Source organism: Lactuca virosa, chromosome 7 (genome assembly GCF_052849685.1).
Source record: "Lactuca virosa cultivar CGN04683 chromosome 7, Lactuca_virosa_CGN04683_v6, whole genome shotgun sequence".
Classification (NCBI taxonomy): domain Eukaryota; kingdom Viridiplantae; phylum Streptophyta; class Magnoliopsida; order Asterales; family Asteraceae; genus Lactuca; species Lactuca virosa.
In genome coordinates, this window is record NC_136432.1 from 11,048,309 (window position 1) to 11,061,922 (window position 13,614).

The 13,614-nt window shown below is 33.8% G+C and overlaps 1 long non-coding RNA gene across 11 annotated transcripts; it reads left to right on the plus strand.

Moving 5' to 3' along the window:
• The first annotated feature begins 3,324 nt into the window (after nucleotides 1–3,324).
• Nucleotides 3,325–6,388, plus strand: LOC145125237 (uncharacterized). Of its 11 annotated transcripts, none has more exons than XR_013715887.1 (8): nucleotides 3,326–3,812; nucleotides 3,890–4,040; nucleotides 4,154–4,425; nucleotides 4,535–5,055; nucleotides 5,149–5,187; nucleotides 5,565–5,644; nucleotides 5,948–6,043; nucleotides 6,126–6,388. It is a non-coding gene; the product is annotated as an uncharacterized LOC145125237 (long non-coding RNA). The 11 variants fall into 11 exon arrangements; XR_013715889.1 differs by having other exon boundaries at nucleotides 5,565–5,640; XR_013715883.1 differs by having other exon boundaries at nucleotides 3,325–3,812; nucleotides 5,565–6,043.
• Nucleotides 6,389–13,614: the final 7,226 nt, after the last annotated feature.

Consider the following 13,614-nt stretch of genomic DNA (forward strand, 5'->3'; position numbering starts at 1 on the left):
AGATTGACATATGACAAAAAAAACATTCATTTATTAAGAAGGATTCTTTGTATAGCAAAAGGAATCAAAGCTTTGTTGAATATTGTTTTAGATCATGCAATTTTTTTGGAAGGGGATTAAGTTGTATTCCTTATATTCGTGTGTGGTGTTATATATAATATTAAACAGGGTACAAGGACCATTGTGATACATGGTAGATTTTCAGTGATGCTCACAAACGCACCAATATTTGACGTCACACATCTATTGACAATTTGGCATAGAAATTAAATTACATCATTTTTTATTTTATTTTATTTTTAAAACAGTAAATATTATTTATTAAATTACATCATTTAATAAATATTAAACTTAGTCTTCTATGTGACTCACTTTTCTCATAGAGAAATGTCAAGTGCATCCGGGGCCGGTCCATTGTTTTTTACTATCCAGAGTGAGATAAAAAATTTATGCCTTTATATATAAAAAATTTACGAAATTAAAAATATAGTAAATTTTATAATCAACTAAATAATACAAACAAAAACATACAAAAATCACCTAAAAAGATGTATTCGTGCATTTTTTGAAGCAAAAATAAATTTACAATAATCAATATTTTGTTGCCTCTAGAAGTCAGAAATCTAATTAGAAAGGATCTTTAGACAACAAAGTCATAAATATAGCTCCTGCTTCACATCACATAAACAATAACACAAAGGTTTAGAAAGGATGTTTAGACAACAAATATTGAACACAAACATATTTTGAAATTAAACTTACAGAATCTTAAAATCTGATTTCTGAAACATTATATACAAACCAAATTAGGAGAAAACATATTTGAAACATCATATACAAACAGATTTCGAAATATACAAATCTGATTTTTGAAAGAGCTCAAACTTGGAGAAAACAGTAGAACTCAACCAAATCTGCTTATAGAAACAACAACACCCAAATCAGATACAAGATCCAATAAGTAAGAAATAAATCAAATTTATGAAACAAAGCTAATAAACACAAGTTTCGAATGAACTCGCCCAAATATGCTTTCAGAAACAACAAACCCAAATCTGATTTATGAAACAATAAAGAAAATGATACAAAAATGAAAATCCAATAAGACTTGGCTTTCATTCTTTTTTCCTGTAATCAAATAAAGTAGAAATCAGATAAATAAGAAATCGATATGATTTCTGAAACAAATGTGATTTATGTAACAAAACCCAAATCGAATGAACTCGATGAATAGTTTGAATACCAGTCAGATGTCTTTTGAAATTAGGAAAGTACAGAAACTCATCCAAGATAAAGGCTTTGATGCTACTTGTTATTTTAAATCTCAAACTCTTTTCATGTTAAATCGATAAGTTTCATACTCTCATTCCATTTATGAAAATAACTTATGAAAAGTAATCACATTTTTAAAGAAACCTAAATTAAATAAACGTAGATTTCGAATGAACTCACCCAAATTTGATTTCTGAAATAACCACCAAGAAACGAATCACGCCCAAATCAATGAATCACCAAATCAAAAATTCAGAATCGGCTTTGATGTATCAGATTAGAGAAAATGAGACCTTAAAACCGGACTAGAGCAGAGAAATCGCTTCTATATCGGGACTAAGTGTCGACTGATAAAAAGAAATCGAGATTTGAGAGCTATGTGTTATCGATTATCGACTGGAAGGGAAAAATAGAGAAATCAAATCTTACTTTTTATTTATTGGAGACGTTTCTAGGTAGGCAGTGTCGCATTGATTTCTCCTATTGAACGAAGCAACATGTTTCTAAGCAGTAGGCACGAGAGGCAACGTTTGGTTTATCTATGTGCATGATCGATGAGACGATGATTCTTCATTTGTTTGGCGCGTCTGCTTTCCTTCTCACGTTCAGATCACAAAACAAAATATGGGCTAAGTTTTTGGGCCATTATAATAAATAGTATATATACATACCATTTGATGCCCTTTGATGCCCTGGGACTAAGCCTAAGTTGCCCATGTATTGGGCCGACCCTGAGTGCATCAATGTTAAAGGCGCATATCGTGGCCACGGTGGCAACGACCATGACCATGCACACCATTTCGGTGGCTCGTTGTCGTCCGTGGTCGTGGTGGATTGTGGTGTTTACCACATTGTACAATTTCCAATTAGTATAGAAATTAAGGTTTGACCATTTGACTTGGGTTGACCAGCCATTCCCAACGACTTAGTTGTTAAAAAAATAAAACTAAACATGTTTAAAACATATAAATAAAACAAAATACAATCTTTTTTTTTTTCACGTTATTCTTCTATTCCTCTACTACATACATGCATATATATATCTTGTCAAAAGCTAAATACCATGGGTTAAGGTCCAAACACTCCACCAACAAATCGAAACTGTAATTTCGAAAATTAGTTTTATTTTCAGTGTTCGTATTTTCAATGTTTGTTTGTTTTTTTTTTAATTTTCAATCTTGTCAAAAGCTAAATACCATGGGTTAAGGTCCAAACACTCCACCAACAAATCGAAACCGTAATTTCGAAAATTAGTTTTATTTTCAGTGTTTGTATTTTCAATGTTTGTTTGTTTTTTTTTCGTATTTTTTTTAGATTTCGGTACTCTCTTTTTAATTTTAATGAATGTACTTTTTATTTTAATATAGTAATGTTTTTATTTTAATTAAAAATACAATATTTTCATTATATTTTCATTTTAATTTTAGTTAAAAAAATGATATATAGTGATGGACAATACAAACAATTTATACAAGAGATCACTAATGGAATATGCTTTAACATCAAATTTGTTATAAAAATAATGTTGGATTAAAATAATTATACACTATTTTAATACTAATAATAGTATTAACAACATAGATGATGATAGATGATGATGGATTAGAGATGCCCAAATTAATAAATAATCAGACCCATGTGAATTGATCTTGTTGAAGATCAATTGATCAAAGGTGATCCAGACACCTAAGCATAGACATGTTGGTAGATAGGGGTCAAGTTTTAAAGGTGATGCGGCTAAAAGCCCTTTAAAATTAAAGGGTAAAATAAGTAATTATTATATATATATTAAAGTTGTGCACCAAGATGAATAGTGAACTGACGAAGTTTTGGCAGAAATGGTCCCTTCATTTTAGGTTTATTTGCAGTTTCGGGTTCATGGGCATTTTATAGAATTATATGCACCAAGATGAATAGTGAACTGACGAAGTTTTGGCAGAAATGGTCCCTTCATTTTAGGTTTATTTGCAGTTTCGGCTTCATGGGCATTTTATAGAATTATATACATTCTTCTGGACACGTGTTTATCATCGTAGCATATCAGATACTTCTCGGTTCTTCTCAACCCCCATATCTCTCTTTTCTAATATCTGTTTCTTTCTGTTGCTTTCTGGATGGTTCCGGTCCACTACCCTAGACGGCGTCGTTGAACAGCGAAGCACCGTCCACCGCCCACCACCTCTAATACCGGTTCTGATTGTAGGACCAATCGGTAGAGTCGGTGGACAACCCTATAGCGGCAGCAACCACTGCTGGTCAGAATTCATCTTTGAACCGCTACACCTCTTTGTTTCGGGGAAGCACTAGGGCTTGGTTCATCTTTCCCTACAGCAATCGTCGATTCTCCTACAAAGCGTGTTTCAGAATCGACGTCCCCCACAAGCCCTAAAGGTAACCCACCGATCCATTTTGCTCCTTTGACTACTATGTTGTTCAATTGCATGTCGATCTTTCTTCTTCTTTATCTTCTATTTCAGATGCCTACTCAATTCCCAACTTGGACGAGAAATGGTTTGCACCCTGGCGATGTCGGCTTGGAGGTATGTTTTCTATACTCTGCTTTGTCTCTTCAGCTCCTTCAACCTGAACTAAAGAGAGGACCTAATCCGTATTTTAGTTCCACTTCATTCAACAAACGGAAATATCAGAATGTGGATGATGGTGATTCTGCTTCTGCTTCTGCACCGATTAAGTCATTCTTTATTGCATCCAAGAGTAACACGGACTTAAGTGGGGATGATTCTAATCATCTGTTTCAGTTTACCCAGGTACGCATTTACAGGGTACCATCAAATTTTTTTCTCTGATTTCTCGCGTTGCTTACACATTTAGGGTTTGTGGTGCTTAGATTTGGTTGGTAATTGTGTCTGTTTTCTTATAGGTTGTTCTACCAGATTCCATCATCAGTAAATCTGGCAAAGGTGCTGTTGGGAGAAAGATGAAGACATAGATACGTAAAGTTTGTAAGCTTTTTGTTTGAAATGGATAATGTATGAGTTGTATAAAGCAACAAATAGTCGTTTAAAGAGCATAGCACCAAAAGAAGTAAAGGTACTAATGTATCTGCTTAATTTCACGGATCCAGAAGAACGATTTTCAGCTTTATCAACTGCATTTTCTCCTGGTAAAGATGATGAGGCTAAGGATCCCAATGTAATATACACGATAATTGGCTCGGATTTTTATTTATTTATTTATTAACTGTGAAATTGAATTTTCAATGCATATCAGTGTTTTTAATATGGTTTTTTTACTGCTGTAGAATTGTATACCTCGAGAAGTGAAAATTGTATTTAGCGATTGTGGTCCGTAGGCAAAAGGATGAGCTACCATTTGGGGGTGTTTGACTTATCTTTTTGGGAGCCAAAAGTCCTTTTGGCAAAAGTTACAAAAAGACAGGATTTCCTGACTTTTCCAAAAAGTCAGTTTTCCTTATATCAAAAATCCAAAAGTTGCTTTTTAAATGTTTTTACCAAACATCTTTTGCATTCTATCTTTTCCAAAAAGAACTTTTGGCTTTCAAAAGACAAGCCAAACACCCCCAAATGTAAAGGTAATTTTAACTATTATCCACTCAACAATTTACACAAATAGTTTTTGTAGTTTTTTTTTATTTTTAATTTTAACTATTAGTCTTTTCTTTACAGATCAATGTGTCAATATACAATTGGGATATGATTCTTAATTCGTGTTGGAACTGAAAGGTATGCTGTGCAGTATAGCATCCCTTGAGTGGTTCTGAATCTCTGATGTACCTTCTATACAGCTTCAAAGTCGCCTCAAGTAAGTTTCTTTCTGTCTTATCATCAGGACATGAACTTTTTTCCACTGTTTAATGATGTTATCTTATGTTATAATGGTTTAATGTTATTGCAGGAGAACTTATGGAAGCAAAATATCCCTGTTGGGGCAGAGGTATGTACACGTGTTATTGCCATTTGGTAAATGACAAGTATACTTACTTTTTTGACCATAATACCCTTGTACTTTCAAATAAACAAGAAAACTTCGGTAAGTTATGGCTAATAACCTTAAATTTCTCATGGGTTTAGGCTAATAACCTTAAATTTCTCATGCAGACACCATCAAATAATCGTACAACTTGATCTGCATTGCAACCCTAACACAAAAAAAAAATCCAAACTTTTATACGAAATTCATGTCTAATTATAATCTTAAATCCATACATACTTTGGATTGTGATGGTGGGTAGGTAGTGTTATGTTATTTAGTTAAAGTGAGTGGTGGCAATTAATGTTGTTGTTGCTGTTGATTTGTTGTTTGTGCTGCAGGGGTCCACCAATACTTCACCCAAACAGCGAAATCATCCCATTTGTGCCTAACATGACACCAGGTGGACGACAAAAGGCAGGTTGTACTGTTTCACACATTTACCAATTTATGCCATAATATTCCAGTTTTTCCGCTTTTTATAGCATTACACTTTCAAATATTCACTAATTACGCATTATAGTCTCCGAATTACATCCATTTATAGCATCAAATGCATTGGATTTCTTTTTTGAAGTTTTTTGCTTATGTGCTGTTATTTGAAAATGTGGTAATCGTTTGCCACATCATCATCATTTGGACTGTCACATAAGCAAAAAGCAAAAAAAATTAAAAATGAAATGGTATCCTGTTCGGTAACCAGTTCTACGGGTTAAAATTGCAGGCTTATTGTAAGGATATAATCAAAAGCGGACACCATAACACTTTTAAAATAAGTTGTTAATCAAATATTTTGATCTAACTATGATGCTATAATTAGGTAAAACGTTCATTGCCTTGGATTTAGAAAAAAAATCAATTATTTACGACTGGGAAATAACCCATTAAGTATAAAACTGCAGGTTTGAAAATTATCTGGATTTGTGGATCACAAATCTTATATTTAAGATGGCAACGTTACTTTCATTCAGATACCATTACAATTTAAGCAAATTATGTTATACTTTTTCTGTTGTTAGAAAAAACCCGTCCCGGGGCGAATAAGTTGCTTATTTTGAGATTTGTAATGGTTGTGATATGTTTTGTAGTGATGATAATGAGGGCAATAATATGTAATAACTACAAGGTGTTATGTTGATTAAAAAATTGGTCAACGGGTTTGCCATTTGGTACATTTTTTCAGATTTAGGTGGTATATATACTAAATAGCAATGTTCATTTAAATTTTTTTACCAAAAACCAACTTACATTGTATTGGTTGAACAATTCCGCACCCCGTATAGCGGGGTGTCTCAGCTAGTTAATACTAAAAAGCAGATTAGTACAATATAAAGATAGTATGAAGGGATTAAAATATATTCCAATCCAACTATCGACAATTTAGTGATATTGTTTTCATTCGAACTAACAAAATTAGTCCAAACAGAGAGTGTAAAAATTCAATAAATAACCCTTATACAAAATTGCATAAATTGACAAATAATCTACTCTATGACATATTTCGATAAAAGAAAATATAACTACGTCACATCCACAAATCATCAACCGAAGTTATTGGCAAATAACTTATTTTTAAATTACATCAAACATACAACCCTTTTTTGTGTAATGTTTAAAGATAAAACACAAACATCATTAATCATTAACATAACATTCTAGTAACATCAATCTTGATCTACAAGATTCTTTTAACTGTTTAACTCATAATAAAACCATGAAACTAATGGTTTGTTTCATAACTTTTTAATGACTTAATTAAGAAGCAGACTCTGGATCGATTCAGAGCATTTGATAGCATCTTAAGCTTGCATTTTATTTGGTCAGGTACTTCTTATTGGGTCATAGATTAAGGCATATCTGAATGAAAAAAATGTTTTATATTTCACTAAATATAATGTGAAGTCTTCTTTTTGCAGCCAACGCCTCCATACTCCAACCCTTATGCCTTTGAGATCTTCAGCTCCAACCCTTCTGTCTTCGATGACCCACACCGCCGTCGACGCCCCCCTCATACACCAACATGCCCCACACTCACACAACACACCACCATCGCCTCCCTCGCACATAACCTTTGAAGCACATACCTCCCATGAAACACACGATCGTCACAAAAGCAAGTTTTCAACTATCATTTATACTTGGTATCAAACTTTTTTGCTCCTCCATTATTATAAACCAAAAATAATTTTATTGATCACTTGATTTTAATTTCTTTTTTCACAGAAAAACATCAAGTTATGCATTCCCTTGGCTTAAAGCATATCGATTTTCAATTTCATGGACTAGACCCCTTTGTGTTATCAAATTCTGGAGACTTGATTAATTACGTAATTATTATGTGTATTAGCTTTATTTGGTTTCTAGAATGTGTTATGGTTCACTTTATGATAAAATATGACGTTATTTGATGTTCTTGAAGAAAATAGTTCAAAAGGTGAAACAGTCATTTTTATTATTTAGCACAACCATTCAGATGTCTAACCAAACAACATGTTTTAAATCAGAGACAAATTTTTCAGAGTCTCCGTTTGATTCAAATCTTAATCAGACAAATTCTGTCAAACATCCCATAAATTGCATATTTACGAAACACTAATTTAATTTGGAATAAAGATATTACAACAGCTCAAAAGTAAAACAAAACTTACGATTAAATTCATAAATTGATAGAGAAAATGACAAATTAAGTTGTTTCACTTAAGGTTTTTTGAAGAATAAACAAAAATTGACCAATTTCCTAAACTAGCATCAAATTCATACGACATGTGATGCATGCCCTAGCGTGGAGGATCAGGCCCTTATGTTCCTACAGGCCCATGATCGAGTGACTAAAGGGCTTCACAAAAATTACCACAACTTTGGCTACGGGGTTCTGTTTTGGGTCTGCAACCATTCAAATCGAAGCTTGAAATGAGGAGCACGTTACCGTTTATTTTTTCTGTAACATCCTGAAATTGGGCCTAGGAGTTTTTCCATCTTTAATGAGAAAATAAAATTTTAGAAATAAAAATAATTTAAACTAAATAAATAATAAATAAATACAAAAATTCAAATAAAAGAAAATCATAATTTTAAGAGAACGTTTATATTTAAAATAAGAATTTAGAATGAGATTTTATTAAGTCTTAATCAAAATTCTAAAAGACGAGGGGTTAGTTTCATGTAATAGCAAATCTTATGTCTAGTGTTGACTTAGTTCAAAAGGTGTATTTTGGGGCTAATGTGTGGGAAACAGAAGTTCCATAAGCTAGTTGATTTAATGGTGTCATTTTTAGAAAAATAGAAAGAGGGAAGGGCTAAATATGTTAAGTGATGAAAGATTTAAACAGTTAGGTGGGAGATCTCTCCATTTGAAGGAGAGGAAAGAAATTTAAAGATGAGGAAGTTGGCATTGACAATTTTGAAGCTTGGAGGGAAGAAATAGGGTTAACTGTTGAAGAAGAATCAAGATCTTGAAGCTAGAGATCTCATATAAGTATTTGGAAGGTATAACTCCTCCCTTTCTTCTTAATATTCGAGCTAGGATTTGGGTTGAAACCCCAAATCCAAAAATGGTGATAATTATGTTAATTATATTCTAGTTCAGGAATGATTTTGAAGTTATAACTCTCATTATACATTAAATACATTTCAATTTGGTTTTGATGAAGCTTTGGTTAAGAGATTAAGCTCCAAGCTCCATTAATGGTGGAATTTTCAATCTAGTAGTTCAAATGAGTTGTAGAGTGTTGGATTTCCTTCTCAAACACCATGATATTGTTAAATAATTCTTAAATGATTTCAATCCATCAATTAATGGTGAGATTGGGTGATTCAACCCCTAGATTCATGATTGGGTTGTACCTTGGCAATAATGAGTTGTACTCTAACCAATAGTTGTAGAATTAGATTTAATTATGGATTCACTAAGTGTTTGGATGATTGGATTTGTTATTCTCTAGTCTAGAATCAAGTCTCAATATGAATCCATAAGAGTTTTATGTAATTGAATCAATCATTTGAGGTGGAATTAAGAATTAAGATTTCCAATGAAGATCCATGAGAATTTTGAAGAAGACTTCGATGATTGGAAGAGGATCATTACGAAGATTGTCATGAGTTAAAGTCATAATTCATGAACTAAGTATTGGATTATTGATGATTGATTTATCAAAAGAATCTAAAGGATTTTGAAGTAAAAACTATGAAATCAAGTTTTCAATGATTTTCAACTTTGGAATCATTAATTCCAACCCCTAGAATGCATGGATTTGATTATGTAAGTCCCTAATCAGCTTGTGTATCAATCAGATCCAATTGATGGTGCGGAATCCCAATCAATTGGATGATGTCAGATTAAATAGAAGAGAAGAAGAAGAAGAAGATGATGAATCTTGAATGTATTGATTAGAATGAAGTTCCCTTACACAAGATTCACACACTTACACACACTAAAACTCCTCTCTTCTTTCTATTCCGTACACTCTCTTCTGTTCATCAATCTGTTCCTCACACCCCTCACCCCTATATATACATGAGAAACATGGGCCGTAAATGGGTTTACGGTCGTAAACACCCATTGGGCCGTAAACAGGGTTTACGGTCGTAAACCTATTTACGGCCGTAAACACTACCTGGCCGTAAACCTGACCGTAAACACATATATGACCGTAAACACTGAGCTGTTTACGGTCCTAGACATAAAAATACATTTTCCTAGAAAAGCAAAGTATAAACCATATTTTTGACCCAACAATCTCCCCCTTGGTTTATAGCTTTATTTTCTTAATTGACCCAACAAGCTCCCCCTAAAAAGTAGCTAGCTCTTCTTGTTAATCTTCATTGGGAGCTTTGGCTTCAGCTTTAATCTTCGATATCTTCATGACTTCAAGATGAACATATGAATCTTCAATGAATGACTTCATTTTGAGCAGTTGGGCTTTTCTTCAAGATTTGACACTGAACACACATTGGGTGAGGAGGCTTCTTGTACTGATTCTTGAAAGATAGCGCTTTCAGCTTGAGAATCTTCAGAGAGAATATCAGAGAGAACTAATCTTTTGGATCACTTCAGCAGGTTCAAGATAGCAGCAGACTGATTGAGGAGGCTTCAATGCAATCCGTCACATAATCTTCAATTTCAGCTTCACCTTGCTTCTGGGGTTGAAAGATTGAATGTCGAAAGAATAATCTTCATTTCTTGCTCCTTCGAATGAGAATTCTTCGATGATCACGGATGAAGCCTTGGCTCAGAAATCTTTGACACAAACTTCCATGAGTTTCATCTTCACCTGAATTCACTATTCAAGACAAAACAAAACTAAAAGAAAAATTTAGCACACAATATTTTTGGATTTTTCACATTTTCTGAAAAAGAAATAAAACAGAAATAACACTATTTTTTGGATTTTTAATTTTCTGATTTTTGTTTGGTTTTTAAAATTTTTAATTCTCCCCTAATATTTAAATTAGAAGAAACTATGAACAAATTTAACAAAAATAAAATGATATCTAACTTTAAGAGTGATTTGGGATCAAAGTTTTTAGACAGCCTTTATCCGTTTATCAGTACCTCTCCCTTCATGAATAGATCTGGTCAATCGCCGGTATTATGGTCCACTTAAACACGAGAGATTGTGACAAAATTAGGACATACTATAAGTGACAAGACAATGTGATCCTATGTTCCTAGATAATATTCCTTAAGGACCATTCAGCTGACGACGACCAAAGATATTGTTGTCCACCTAAATTGAGCAGCGAGATCTACAGACAACCTAGTGATTGTTCAATTTTAAATGTACTAGAACATGTTTCCCGCTTCCTGACATACCCCAATAATCAGGAACTTCCAAAGTACTCCTTACTTTAGGTGAGCAGACAATTATTATGAGAGAAGTTAGATTTAGAATGCATATGCTATACACCCAGGTCGGATCTCTTCCAATCACGCAGAGGGTGAAACATATGACTAACTGAAGTTCTAGAAGGATTGAGAAGAAGAATGGTGCATATGCTGTGTACCAGGTCGGATGGTTAATCACGCAAAGGAGACAACATATGGCTAACAGGCAGGAAGAATTGCATAGATAGAAGATGCATAGAAATAGAGTTGCATATGTTGCAGTCCAGGTCGGATGTATTTCAATCACGCAGAGGAGGCAACATATGACTAACAGAAGGAAAGCAAGAAAATAATTTTCTACAGACCTACTTTATCGGAATTCCCCAGTCGCCCCATCAATACCGGAATTAAGGACAAAGTCCGTACATCGAGGAAGAGTTAAACCACAGTTCTAGATACGCATTAATTTAATGTGACCGGTGGATTATCATGTATATCTCCCTGCTCAACCTATCTGAGCGTCGTATTGTCAGGCTAAATGGATCTATCTAGATCAAGATTTTTCAAGTCTCTAGATTCCTTAAGTTCATCTATGCCTAGTCAAGTCCATTTTAAATCTTTTGTGCCTACCAGCGCATCGAACACAGAGTCTAGACAACTCAGATTCAGTCCCTTACACTGGTTTTAGACTGCCCGTTATCATTTTCTTGATATCACTTCCCAAAACATCTCCTGCAAGCACATTTCATTAACACCATATTTTTGGATTTTCTGATTTTCTAATGTTTTTGGATTTTTTAAAATTTTAAAATTTTTGTTTTGTTTTTATTTCTCCCCCTAAATTTGTGCATAGGAGAGAAACGAAAGTAAATGCACAAATTTAAACTATCCTAAAACAAAAATTAGTCTTTAAAGTGAATCAGCTTAAGAAAAACTCAGGAGTATCGAGAAGAAAACTCAAACCGTAAGTCACCGATTGAATTTGCATCCAGAAGGTCTGAGAACAGCACGCGTAATCTCAGAACAGATCCAAAAATTCTTCACATCGTTAAGCACTAACCCCGTTTGTGATCTCTTCCTTTCTTCCTTTCCCGCAAAAGGACACATACTCTCAAACAAATGTCTGAATGTTGTACAGTTGAGAGATGTCCCCTATCATGTGCCTGGAACAGCCACTACCAACAAACCGAAGTATGATGATATGCCTCCATAGCTGCTCTGTAACGACCCGAATTTGTTTATGTCAGCGGTGATATCTCCCGTTAGACAAATATTTATTTTCGTAAGATTGGTTTGGTTTTAAGGTCATATAATGAAATAAATTAAATAAAAATGATGTTATTTAATATTTAAAAGGGTTAATTAATAATTAAATGGTAAAGATTCAATTATACTGAGTTAAGAAATTTCTAGGGTAAATATTATTAATTTGAATTGAGGGGCTAGAATGTTATTAAAAGAAACTAAGTATGTCATATACTTAGGGTTAGAGTATTTAGGGGCAATAGATAAATTCTTGAGGGACTATAATGCAAAAATCAGAATTGAAACCCCCATACACTTGGATCGACGTGGATGAAGTTAAGGGTCGCCGGTTTCTTTTTTTGAAGCCTAATTCGATCGCATCTCATACATACTCACCATTCGTTTGGGCTACATCACGTAAACGGAAGAAAACGAAAATCTTGCTATTGCTTCTTGTTGTGCGTCTATCGGCCATAGGGTAGAAGAAAAAAAACGATCGCTAAGGGGGGAGAAGCAAGGCTGTGGGTTTTTGGCGATCGCAACTAAGAGAAGGAGAAGGAATTTAGCGAGATAAGTTGTACAATTGAAGCTGTGAAATTCGACTCAACGGTGTTTAGGAGAGATCAAGTACCAGCCGTGTGAGGTGTGTTCTTGGCTATTTCTTGCTGTCAAAATTCCTTTTGAAAACAATTCATCATGTGTTGGAATTGGTACTCCAGAATTTGTTACAATCTTGGAGTCAAATGCTTTCTTTTGTTGTAAGAGTTCATGTTTTTATTATCTTCAATTCTCTTGGATTCGTGTGAATAATTTCCTTCATATAAGACCTTGTTTTGAACCATCCAAAAGGTCCTCAAAACAGTCCCTAAAAGGTCTTGATGTGAAGCTTAATGGCGGAGAAAACTCAAGCCCAAGTGGTGTTTTCTTTTTTAGCAAAATACTTTGCTTTTCCCATATAAGCAATGTACTTTGAATAATGGTTTGAGGTTGAAATTGTTATTTTAACTTCTTGACATGTTGCTACTGTTAAGAACTCGATTTACAACTTTATAGTTGATTTTGTTTGTGGCTTAATGGGTTAAGTTGTCAATTAACCCTTAGAATGCATTGCTGGGAAATTCTGAAAATTTCCCATTCTGCCCCTGTTTTGAAAAAAATGTAGAAAAATCATCAGAAGACGTATCAGTGATCCGTAAACTCTCAAAGTTTTCATTTGGAGTCTAGTTTGTCCATGAATTTTTTCAAGACCAGTTGTTGCCTTCAACTTAGGTGAAAATCGCCTCTTTCACTGACTGGTCGGAAATTAGCTGCACGGATAGACT